The sequence below is a fragment of the Lampetra planeri genome, chromosome 17 (genome assembly GCF_965212315.1).
Source record: "Lampetra planeri chromosome 17, kcLamPlan1.2.h2, whole genome shotgun sequence".
In the NCBI taxonomy this organism is placed as follows: Eukaryota; Metazoa; Chordata; class Hyperoartia; order Petromyzontiformes; family Petromyzontidae; genus Lampetra; species Lampetra planeri.
This window is the reverse complement of record NC_136123.1, coordinates 6098877-6110613: the sequence shown is the minus strand read 5'-3', so window position 1 is coordinate 6110613 and position 11737 is coordinate 6098877.

The window sequence follows — 11737 nt, the reverse complement described above, 5'->3', positions numbered from 1 at the left end:
TCCAATCTTCTGGGGTGGCAGTTGAAATAATGGGGAACGTTTTATTTCTAAATCCCCCCGCCCCCTCCAGCAGCTCCAATTAGCACGGTTGGCCACGTACGGTGTGAAAGAAGTTCAACATATATGGCATACATGGGTGCACGACAGTGAATGGGTGGGTCGTGAGCGCTGGGGGTAAAGTGTGGGTGCATCCACCTCTGTGAAGACGTCTGTTCAGCATGGAAGAGGAGACCAATGACCCCTTTTAGCAGAGACTATTCAGCCAGCAGTGGCTTGGGCAATTGCAGAATTGCGCCTTTAGCTGTTAAATGAGAGACGAGGGCAAATGGACTTACGCCACCGTGCGGTGAGTACATCCGCACGTGCCGATCAGTGCCATTCATTTCGAGCATTCCACTCGAAGCGGTGACCGATTACGGGGTTTCGAAAACCGGTAACAACTCGAAAAATCGCTATCGGTGTAACAGTTGCCGTTCAACAACCACAGTTCATATTAAGAGTAGGGCAAGAAGACATAGTTGTAATCAAATGGCAAAACTTCCTTCCGTCACGGAGGGCAAACGTTTGTCGAGCACCGCAAGTCAGCGGGGGATGTGACTTATTGAATCACAACGATTTACTGAAGCAGCCACTGTTCACCCACCGATGAAATGTCACGTGCATAACTTACAAACATGAGAGAGGCGCAAAGGAGAGAGACAAGACGGAGGGGGAGAGGGCGAGGCACGTTCTTCACGTCAAAGTCGCATTTGGCAGGTGTCATCAGCTCGGGGAACACCACACGCGGCTGCTGCCAACGCTCCTTAGAAATCCCATTAATCACTCCGCCTTTGAGCTTAGCCTTTGCATCCATGACGAGCTCTGAGACAGGGGCCCCCCTCTGGAGGCGGGCGGCGTTGAAGTCGGAAAAGCGCCGAGAAAAAGTACATAACAATAGGCTCAGTCAACCATTCTACCCAACAAAGACTCATTTCCTGGCAGCGATTTCAGCCGCATCATCTCTACATAACAAAAAGTCTCAGTCCCTTTCACACGCACCTTTACATCATCCGCACCTAGTTTACACAACAAAGGCTCATTCCTAACAGCGTGCTTCAGCCGCACCGAACCTCACAAAAATAATATTCAGGGCCTACATTGGCTCCTCCCACCCTCAACCAGTATATATACAAATAGTGTTCTTGGAATTTCTCTTACTTGATACAGCTATTGTGCTGTGACGTTTCCACCTGAAGACGGAAGCTTGTGCTGCCTCCGAAACGTCGTGATTTTTATTTTATTTTTATTTTAGTTTTATTAATTTTAATTTTTTACCTACGTGACTTTACCGAAAAAACCTAAGAATATGAATCCTTGCAGTCACGAAAGCTTCAAATCTGGAAGTAAAGAAGAAGCCCTCTGCCGCAATCGCCGCGCGTCTCGTTTTCTCCTAGTTTAATTAAAATTGAAGGATTCGTTACATTTTTTTTTAAAACACTCGCACAAGATTTTTTCGATTTACAGCTTTCGTGACTGCATGGATTCATCTTCTTGGTTCTTTCGGTAAAGTCACGTAGAAGGGAAGTAATAAAATAAAAAAAATAAAACATAATAAAATAATTCTCACGACGTTTCAGACGAATGCCATTCAGACGCTGTCTCCCCGACAGACCTGGTCTTCACCTGAGGACGGCTGCTTGCGTTGTGGCCGAAACGTCGTGAGAATTATTTTATTATGTTTTATTTTTATTATTTTATTACTTCCCTTCTACGTGACTTTACCGAAAGAACCAAGAAGATGACTCGCACTGGAGTTTGAATTCCGCATGCTAGACCTCGACAGTATCTGGTGTGCACGAGGCTGTTGCCTACATTTTTGTTGAGTATCTTATTGGCTTCTGTGAGATTTCAAAAGCTCGTTTGGAGATTGACTCGTGGGGTTGATTAAATGAGTAATACTTGTATTTGGTAAAGTCAGAATAAGCATCTTCATTTATCCTGGAGAAATCCGATGAGCTATGAAGTTCTGTTTTCACAAATGTCCAACAGTTTCACAGATGTCCGGTCAACAGTGATCGTACCACGGAGGGACTCTCCCCCGCCATAGGAATGTGGATTTTCCACCGCTCGTTCAGGGTTGTAAACGGGAGATAAAAAAAATTAACCCGTAAAAACAAAGTTTTTCACTCTAAATCCTTTATATGCGTGGCGGCTAGAGTCCTCTCGTCCTCTGGCTTGAGATGGCTGCCACCTATGGGTCAGATGATTGTCTGCCAGCATTAAGCAATTGGTAATTAAATATGTAAAAATTTTTCCCTAAACAGTGTAAAATCTTGGAAAAAAATTTTCACGAACATTAATTGTCACGCACAACGAGTCTGTGTGGAAAATGTCAGCTCGATTGGATCACGGGAAGTGGGTTAAAAAACGACCGAAAGATTTGCACGGTCGTAAGCAAGCAAGCAAACTTAATATAAAGGATTTAAAAAGAGAGGGATGCGCTACACAATGTATCTTATAAAGTACTGTGTACACAACAATAATTGATTGATTTGACTACGTGTAACAGTCTCCTCTTCTGAAGTTTCATCAACGCAATGAAAGTAAGAAAAAAACTTGTATCAATTGTCATGTTTAAAATATATATATATATAATTTAGAGCCCCTTGCTCTCCATGTCACGTTAGCCGTGAGTTTTGTTTGACCATACTTCACCAAATTGGTCCGTGCATGTTGGTATGAGGTGTGGCTCGGCATTGAACTTAGGTTTCTGGGTACATCTAGTACAAGTGCACGAACTACCGCACTTCCACTCTGCGCCACGTTGTGGATGTATGCAGTGATACTTCAAAAGTTCACAAAAGCCTCGTTATATTTTTGAAGTAAGCATAATTGCATGACGTTGCTTTGTCTGACAATTGTAGAGTGCCGACTAAACACATGTATTCATTTTTAATTATCCAAAAAAAGCCAAACCAAGCAAATTTGATTCAGGAAAATTAAAAAAAATACTCATTAATTATACGTACTAATGAGCAATCAATTACATACAACGGAAGGCAAATGTCAGAATTAGAATATTTATGTCTACTGGAGGGATCCGATGAGCTATAGCATTATTTTTCAGATGTCCAGTAGTAACGCTGATATCCAGTAAAAGAAAACCTGTATATTTGGAGCATACGCATGCGCATCATTGCAATCTTTTAAAAATAATTAAGTGTTTTGATGGGTGATGTGATTATTAGTTCGCTGTTGTATAATGTTGGTGACCTGAAATACATTCCTGGGCCATGGCTAAGAGTGTCCAAGTGGCATCTGAACTTGTCCTGGACATTCCCCTTATGTTGACTCAGCCTTCAACGAGTACCTGGCACAGTGTGTACACATCAGCAACATCGTAAGACAAAGTCAGCTGGCTTGCGCGCGTGCCTTGCCGGTCTTCAATAGGCGCGCTCTCTAACTGCACTTGCCAAAACTGTTTGCAAAGCTAAATGAGGAACCTCTTGGCTTTGCTACCAAGCAGTAGTTGAGCGCGTGAGAGTGGCTCCCCGTGTCTGAACCGAGAAACGTTCAAATTTGAGTGCAAACGAGTCGCAGCGTTTCTCGCCCGGGGGTATCGTGACATCGGAATTGATGATTCTCACATTTCTGCGTTGCCCGTTGAAGCTGCGGTGGCCCTGCCGATGCCAAACCAACGTGCCATATGTATTAACCTCAACACGCCCTTCTGGGAGCTCTCTCAAGACCCATTCGACGAGTCCACAGTCTGCCTCGGTCATAGGTTTCTGGCAGCAAGCGTTGATCTTTCACAACTCGTGTTGAACTATTAAAGGGGGGGGGGGGAGGAGTGCTGCCGTGTTGATGTGTCGCGTCTGCTAATAGTCGCTGGTTTTACAGACACTACGGAGAGCAGATAAGCGAGTAGATGTACGTGCACAGCCCATGTGTCACTCCACTGCTGCATGACGGCGGCCCTCTCCGCCATGCGCGTCACGGGGGCTTCTAGACAGGACCTCGCATCACTGGTCGACGCGGTTTGGTGAAGGTGGGGAGCACATAAGTGCAATTCAACCATCCACTCGTACGAGGCTCAAGCCCACTTGGCTGTCCGAGATGTGACATAGCAGGCGCGTATTACCATGTTACCATCTTATATTTAGCTTTGTCAGTAGCAGGGAGACAGGACATGTTGGTTCTCCTTTTAACCTGGGGCATGGGAGCTGGAAGTGGCGCTCAAGGCGATGATGTTCAGAATGTGTTTGTTTGTTTAAATAAGGGGCATCTGCTCATACCTACCAGTCAACACGCGCATGCGACAGATATCACGTTACATAGTCTTCGTATGAACGGATGTTTGCTATCCATATGAAGGGGAGGCGCGTCATGGAAATCTGCGCCATAGATGCCCCCAAAGGGCTCGAGTTTTGGATCTCAAGGAGAACGAGATCAGGTTTCTAGTCCAGACCTTGCCGCTAGAGGTATTATGTACCTAGGGCCTTCATGCGACAGCTGGGATTTTTCGAACACCTGATGATGCAGGATGTAATCTCCAGCGAAACATCGGATGTAATATTACAACAATGCTGGTGGGTTTTCAACATTTCCCCCAGTTCTGCTGATAAACCAAATGAATTGGCACAATCTTAATTTTAGAACTTTCGTGACTGCAGGAATTATTATTTGGTTCTTTCGGTTAAGTCACGTCTAAAGATAAAATAATAAATTAAATTAAATAATAGAATACGACGTTTCGATTGCAACACAAGCAATCATCATCAGGTATAATGAAATAGCGACATAATATCTAACCAGAAAACTATAGACAGACATATTAGCAGACAGATATCACAAGATACATACATAGCGAGAGCAACACAGGTGACAGAGAGGGGTGATCGTCTCTGTGGGGTGGCCTTAAATAGACAGAGGGGGGGCGGAGGCAGAGAGAGGGAGGGGGGTTAGAAAAAATTAGCATATCAATGAGTGGTCCAAAAGAAAAGGTGGTGCTGCGAGTACGATGGCACAGCAAGCAAGCCTGAAAATCAGGAGAAAGACACACTAAAATTAAATAACCTAGTAAAATATCTGTCTGCTAATATGTCTGTCTATAGTTTTCTGGTTAGATATTATGTCGCTATTTCATTATACCTGATGATGATTGCTTGTGTTGCAATCGAAACGTCGTATTCTATTATTTAATTTAATTTATTATTTTATCTTTAGACGTGACTTAACCGAAAGAACCAAATAATAATTCCTGCAGTCACGAAAGTTCTAAAATTAAGATTGAACCACTTCTACGGGGAAGTTTTAAGCTTATATTTTTTCTCTCTCTCTGGCGACTTGTTTTCTCTGCCTGTGTCCTCTTTAGAATGTTCACACTTAAATTCTAACTTAGCAATCTTTGAAATACGTAATCAACCAGGCTATGCGTTAATTGTGTGTTGACCGACCCTCTGTGTTGTATTACATTACATTTCGATATTTTACTAGGTTATTTAATTTTAGTGTGTCTTTCTCCTGATTTTCAGGCTTGCTTGCTGTGCCATCGTACTCGCAGCACCACCTTTTCTTTTGGACCACTTATTGATATGCTAATTTTTTCTAACCCCCCTCCCTCTCTCTGCCTCCGCCCCCCCTCTGTCTATTTAAGGCCACCCCACAGAGACGATCACCCCTCTCTGTCACCTGTGTTGCTCTCGCTATGTATGTATCTTGTGATATCTGTCTGCTAATATGTCTGTCTATAGTTTTCTGGTTAGATATTATGTCGCTATTTCATTATACCTGATGATGATTGCTTGTGTTGCAATCGAAACGTCGTATTCTATTATTTAATTTAATTTATTATTTTATCTTTAGACGTGACTTAACCGAAAGAACCAAATAATAATGAATTGGCACGTTTCCCCACGTGGCAACTTGATTTGATTGGCTCTGTCGGGTGGAGGGTTTTTAATTAAACATCAGCATTATACACGACATGGTCTACCACCCCCCCCCCCCCGCAAAAAAAACCCGTATTAATCAAAGGGGTAAGTACACGTCATATTCGTCCCATTCTTATTGCACAAAGGCTACCACGAAGGTCCCTTATGTTTAAGCTCTGTAAGCTGTACAGAACATTGCGTACGCAAGTCTACTGGAACAATTCACCTCCTCGGCGATTCAATGAACCGACACGATTGAAGGTCGCAAATTCATAAAAAAATGTATTTCTAGATTTGAAGCTTTCGTGACTGCAAGGATTCATATTCTTAGGTTTTTTCGGTAAAGTCACGTAGGTAAAAAATACAAATTAATTAAAGTAAAATAAAATAAAAAATAAAAATTACGACGTTTCGGAGGCAACACAAGCTTCCGTCTTCAGGTGGAACCGTCACAGCACGACAGCTGTATATATACAAGGACTGTTTTCTTGGAATTTCTCTCACTTGATACAGCTATCGTGCTGTGACGGTTCCACCTGAAGACGGAAGCTTGTGTTGCCTCCGAAACGTCGTGATTTTTATTTTTTATTTTACTTTAATTAATTTTTATTTTTTACCTACGTGACTTTACCGAAAAAACCTAAGAATAAAAAAATGTGTTTACATTATGGTGCATGTAGCGACCACGAGTAGCTGCAGGAGTCATGCGAATCCTTCACGATTGAAAATAAAATAATTGAATCACAGTTTAACACGTAGCAGGCTTTCGCGACCAATATTATTCATAATCAACGTTTTTGGGTTTATATCGCGTTATTTATAAATGTGTAGTAACCCTCCACCACCCGACACGGCCAATCAGTAAAAAAGTGTCACGTTGACAAAAGACAAATAGTTCACTGCTTTAGCCCACCGGTGTGTTGAAGCGTAAATGTTGTGGTTTCACGCTTCAACACACCGGTGGGCTAAAGCAGTGAACTATTTGTCTTTTGTCAACGTGACACTTTTTTACTGATTGGCCGTGTCGGGTGGTGGAGGGTTACGACACATTTATAAATAACGCGATCTAAACCCAAAAACGTTGATTATGAATTGAATCCTACACTAACAATTCGATGCATGTATCGTGAACTTGGCCATTAATCTTAATCGATGTATGTGTGAACCTTTCCACCTATATCTGCAACCCACTATTGGCCTCGCTTTGTGTTTAGACCAATCAATGTACGCGTCAGACACAATGTCAAGGAGGCATTTCGTGAATCAGCAGAACCAGATTCAATAGGTGTTTTTGTTCCTACCCAAATCAGGCACTGTTGCATGCTAACAGAGCAAATTTTCCTCTGAGTTTTTCCTTTGAATATAAAGTCTGAATACCCGTTAATAGACCGAGTGAGATGGAGAAGGCTGGTCACGTGGGATTCTCACGCATCCATGTGCCAAAATGATCGTGCACATTGAGTGCCAGGCTGGGATGGGTCTGAAGAAAGAGCTATCTCGTCAAATTCCCAGTTCATGGTCGCACTCAACACATTCTTCTACAGAGGCAGCATCACCTTCAAACCTATCACCAAATACCTGACCTCCATGGCATGCGTTAGGACCCCGCGTGTCCTGAGTCGATAACAAAACCCTGCATGGAGGGGGCGAGCGCCGCGTTCTGTACTAATGGAGCAGTGGCCACAATTTTGGACGCACATTTCGGACGCGTCAAATACATGGGTAATCATTTGCGTAATCACGATGTGGATTTTTTTGCACGGGCATAGTACGTCAACTAGGTAGTAGTGGAATCCATGAACCGATAAAATACCCCACCATTCGTAAGGGAGAATTGTTCTTAAAATACCACGGTGTTGGATGTACTCAGACTTTCCATCCATGCTGGGATGGTGATAGTGCATTCAGTCGAGTGCAAGTGTCAAGCCACACTGACTTATATAAACAAGCCACATCTTCAAAAGCTATAATTACCTTCAAAACAATACCCCATGTGTACTCTATTGCAAAGTTGATGGTGATTTTGCCTAATTTGTGGAACTGCCCTGATGTAAGGATACAATTGTTAGCTTTTCTCAACGCAAGGGAAATTATTACTGTAAGATTTGACCATCTTTGAAATGAAGATAAAATAAATTATCGGATTGTGGGAAGTTGTCCTCGATTATATTAGTTAATTGAGTGTAAAATTCAACAGTATTTTTTGACAGTGGATTAAACCACCTATTGTTTGTATCTGGGGTTTCGGCTATGCAGGCAAAGGTTTGTGAATGGAAAAAAAAAGTGTGCACATGAAAACGAATCCACAGAAAGTTCGACTGCAGAAAGGACCCTTTGGGGCCAGGAACATTGAACTCTAGAGATGGAGATAATTCTCAGCTCTGCAATCGAGAAATCTTCCAATTGGCGTGAAGATAAGGCCTCGTCTTCAACTGAGCAGGCATAATACCACTACTACCATGGCTACTGTTCTCATGAACCTCACCTCATTGCTTCCACCACCCGTGCAAACGACTCAAGTCGACCAGATTCGCCGCTTCGTCTCGCACATTTTACATTCAACCGTCAAGACTGGAGTCAACCCACTTCTCTTTCTCACACTGCCCAACTTTGGATCTTCCCTCCCTACGACTCTTCTTTGGCCCCACGGTTCTAATAACCTGGTTCGATTCAACAAAACGCGTTAACTTCCATCCAGTGCACCTTCGAGAGTGCTGTTTGTTACGCGCCGCTCGACGTTTTGGGCATTGGGGGAGCGTGTGGTTCAGCAGTCGTGATTTATAACAAATAAATAAAATTGGCCTTGGTGGAGAAATACAACGGATGGAGGAGTGTGGCCGTGGGGGGGGAGGAGGGTGGGGTGGGAGGGGAGGGTGGGAGGGGGGTGAGGGTTGTCGGGGGAGGGGTGGAGGGGGGGCTGCGAGGGGGGGTGGGCGGAGGGTGGGCGGGGGGGGGGGCACGGGGGGAGGGGAGGAGGGGAGGAGGGTGGACGGGGGGGGGGCAGTCGGGATGTCGCCATGATCCTCCGTGGATCGTGCTGGGCACGGCTCCGAGTGAATGGGCGAGGACGGGAGCATTCAGACAACGAGCGCTTCCGTTTTCTTTCGCGTCTTCAGCTTCTTGGCGGGCGAGCGCTCGATCCCGTGGGCCCGGTCTCCCCCGGTCGCTTTCTTGCAGGAAGCGTGGCCGAGGCCGCACGATGGGAACCCGCCGATGTAGCGCAGGAACCACGTCCTGCAACGCAGAGGAGTGTTCGTTGTGTTTTTTTTTTATTGTTTTCAAATAATTTTAGCCATCAATGACAATTTTGTGTAATTTGAGTCGGGTCTCAATTTGTTCGTTTGAATTTCATTCATTCTCTTCGTCTCGTCGACTAAAGCGGTCACACGTCCAGGCCTCTTCGGGTCAATAAATGTTGATATGAGTGGCCCAAAACAAAACTTGTTTTTATTTTACCAGGTAAGGCCCAATGAGCTATACAGCTATTTTTAAGAAGCGACAGGCCACAAATGATAGCACAACGACGTTAGCTTAAGTTTATAGCAGACACATACTCTAACCCCATGTTGATTTTCAATATGGAAGGAAAACCGGAGGACCCGGAGAAAAATCCACACGACAACGGAGAGAGAGAGAGATGCAAACTTAAAAAATATAGGCGTCGTCAGGGTCGGGATCGAACCCACACAGTCCTGTATACCAGGCGAGGTAGTTAACATCACGCCAAATTAGCGCCCCATCCCTCCCAAATATGGTGAGGTCTACCAACCATGAGCTCGACATATTTATATCTAGGGTGCTTAAAAATGTTCACACTTATTTGGGACTATCGTATTTTAATGGAAAAAGAACGGATAATACACGGTAACATGATAATAAATGTAATGTTAATAGCTTCAAAAAGTCAAAGAGTCTCCACTTGTTCGCCATCATTGTCAACACGTGGCCTGGAATCTTCTCCAGGTGATCTCCAGAGCCCGGAGGCACATTTCTTGTGGTATTGTTGCAAATTCTCAGAAAGGTTAAAAACATGTTTAAGCACCCCAAGTTGTACACAACACACATTGCCAATGACTAGGTGTGGTCTTCCACAGTGCACTGCAGTCTCAATGAACGTCAGTGAATGATTTCTCGTCTTGCCAAGAGTCTTGCTGTGGTGTTTGGCGAGTTGTCTCAGTCGTTGTGATATTTGATTATTTTCGACCACTCGTCGTCACCATTGATTAATATATTACCCCCCAAAAAACCCACCTCACTTTGTTGACAGTAATTTCGTTCACAACTAATGTTGGTCATGCTGGACATCTGTGAAAAAGAGCTTTGACAGATTCCTCCAGGACCGTGCCGGCCTTCACAGGAGCTCGCTGACAGCACTTGCCCCGACAGCCTGTTAAGGCTACACGGGGAATATTTGTCTGTGGTTGTGAACGACGATTCTGAATACGAATGATCTGATATGTGGAACTTCTTTCTCACCGTACGTGGCCAACCGTGCCAATCGAAGGTGGTAACTTTGACTTAAAACTTTCGTGACTGCAGGAATTCATATTCTTGGTTCTTTCAGTAAAGTCACGTAGATAGAAAATATATATTTTTTTAAAATTGAAAAGAATAAAAGCAAAAATCCCATGACGTTTCGAAGTTGCGATCGAAACGTCTTGGGTTTTTTGCTTTAATTATTTGCAATTCATAAAAAAATTATTTTTTTCTATCTACACGACTTTACCGAAAGAACCAATAATTCGTGTTAACTTTGTTGCAGGGGATGGGCATGGGGAGGGGGGGGGGGCCGGGTTTGCTGTTCACCTCGCGAGCGTGGGGGGCCCGTCGGAGGCCACGCAGCGCTGCGGCGAGGAGGGGGAATCGGGGGGCGACGGTCCCTGGGGGTCCCCGGGTCCGGCCTCCGAGGGAGTCCGGGAGCGCGGGGAGCGCGGGGAGAGGCCGCGGGGCCGCCCGGCGCAGGGGAGGTGAGCCGGCTGCAGGCAGCTGGAGGACGGCTTCACCACCTCGCAGCCCCGTGGCCGCCGTGCCTGGCAGCTCAGAGCCTGTGAAGCGACAGGGGCAAAGAGATCCCCTCCTCCACCGATAGCCTCTGAGCAGATTGTCGGGGCAAGTGCTGTTAGCGAGCACCTGTTAAAAGGGTGGGAGGGCACACGAGGGGGTGGGTGGCCAGCACCACGCCAGGCCGTTTCCCTCGTGGCGATGTCTACACGCTGCAACCATTTCGTCATTTGAGGCTGAGTCGACCTAGGGGAAGCCCAGGACCGGCGTTGGCCGTGAGCGGGGATCGTAGCGCAGCGCGCTAACCGCTGCGCCACCGCTCCCCACACACGACACGCAGTGCCACTCACACCCACGTGGACACGTTCATCCACACGGCGAACACGCGTCGTCGTGACGCGTTCACAACACAGTGACACACAGTGACACTTCCACATCCACACGCAACGGGACATCACGTGACACTTTCACGCCCCTGCCCTGTCTGTCGATTTCAAATCTTTAAAAATGTAAGAGATGTACACAGTCGTTGCTTTGTATTTTACATGTATATGTAATTTATTGCAAATAGTTTAACCAATACGCGCCCGGCCGCAAACCCCGGTTTGGATCTCCCTCCCCATGCAACTCCGTGTGGCCTCCCGTCTTATTTTGCTGTCAAGTCTCTCTTAGAAACCTTCCTGAAACTAAAACATGTATTTTACCAGTTAAGGCCCACTGAGCTATGTAGCTCTTTTGCAGAAGCGATCTGGACACAAATGACAGTTCAACGAAGTAGTGGATTATCACGTGGAAATGCATAGCAGCCAAATTCTCGAAAGGCG